We start from the raw sequence: 842 nt of genomic DNA, 5'->3' as shown, positions 1-842 counted from the left end.
CAACTTGTCGTATCGTGAAACTCTTAGTCAAATTGTTTTGAATATTTCCACGACCTATTTCAATAGCAGGAAGAAAAAAATATTGCGCAAGTTTAATATTGCCTACTATATTTCCAAACATAAAGTTATGATATTTTGTTATCTCATTGACTTATTCAAACGTTTTTGTGTTTACTGATTTTTTAATTTTTATGTATCAAGGCAAGTGTATCTGAGAGCAGTGTAAGATGACGTAGGTGTTCTATTTTTCTACGGGAACTTCTCTACTATGACCGGGTTCTGACGGAGATTGAACGTCGGGTGAGAGGGTCGGGGAGTCGTTTGGTGCGGTAGGGCCCTAAAAATATCCTTGAGCCCGCGGTCTGCTCCCAAAATCTACAGACCTTCAAGTCCCCCAAATCTCGCGTGCCCCCTAGATGCGGACACCTTGTATGAGGTTCGGAACCTCCCTGAAAAAAAGAAATATATTCTATTTTTAAATCGGCCATGACCTGGTTGGTTACTTAACAGCCTTCTCGTCAAGTCTCGCTGTCAAACCTCGCGTGACTTTTTACTTCGCATTACAAGACTCCATTGAGAATGCTTTTCACATTATTGAAACGCATCAAAAGTCAACCGAGGATTAATGGAATTGGTGGTTGATTGCTTTTTGTATTTGACTGTTTTTTTTTTCGCGAAGCAGTACAATTTTGGTTTGAAGGGTGAGGCAGCTGTTGTACCATAAAACTGAGACTTAGAACTCATGTCTCAAGATAGGTCGAAGCCCATGGACATCAATGTCTATGGGCTCTGGTAATCATTTAATATCAGATGGATCATGAACTCGTCCACATTAACACACA

The 842-nt window shown here is 40.1% G+C and overlaps 1 non-coding gene across 1 annotated transcript; it reads left to right on the top strand.

Moving 5' to 3' along the window:
* The first annotated feature begins 225 nt into the window (after positions 1-225).
* On the top strand, positions 226-348 carry Mir3226 (microRNA mir-3226). Its single transcript, NR_107511.1, has one exon. It is a non-coding gene; the product is annotated as a microRNA mir-3226 (primary transcript).
* Positions 349-842: the final 494 nt, after the last annotated feature.

Source organism: Bombyx mori, chromosome 18, assembly GCF_030269925.1.
Source record: "Bombyx mori chromosome 18, ASM3026992v2".
Classification (NCBI taxonomy): domain Eukaryota; kingdom Metazoa; phylum Arthropoda; class Insecta; order Lepidoptera; family Bombycidae; genus Bombyx; species Bombyx mori.
This window is presented reverse-complemented; position numbering and strand designations above follow the sequence as displayed.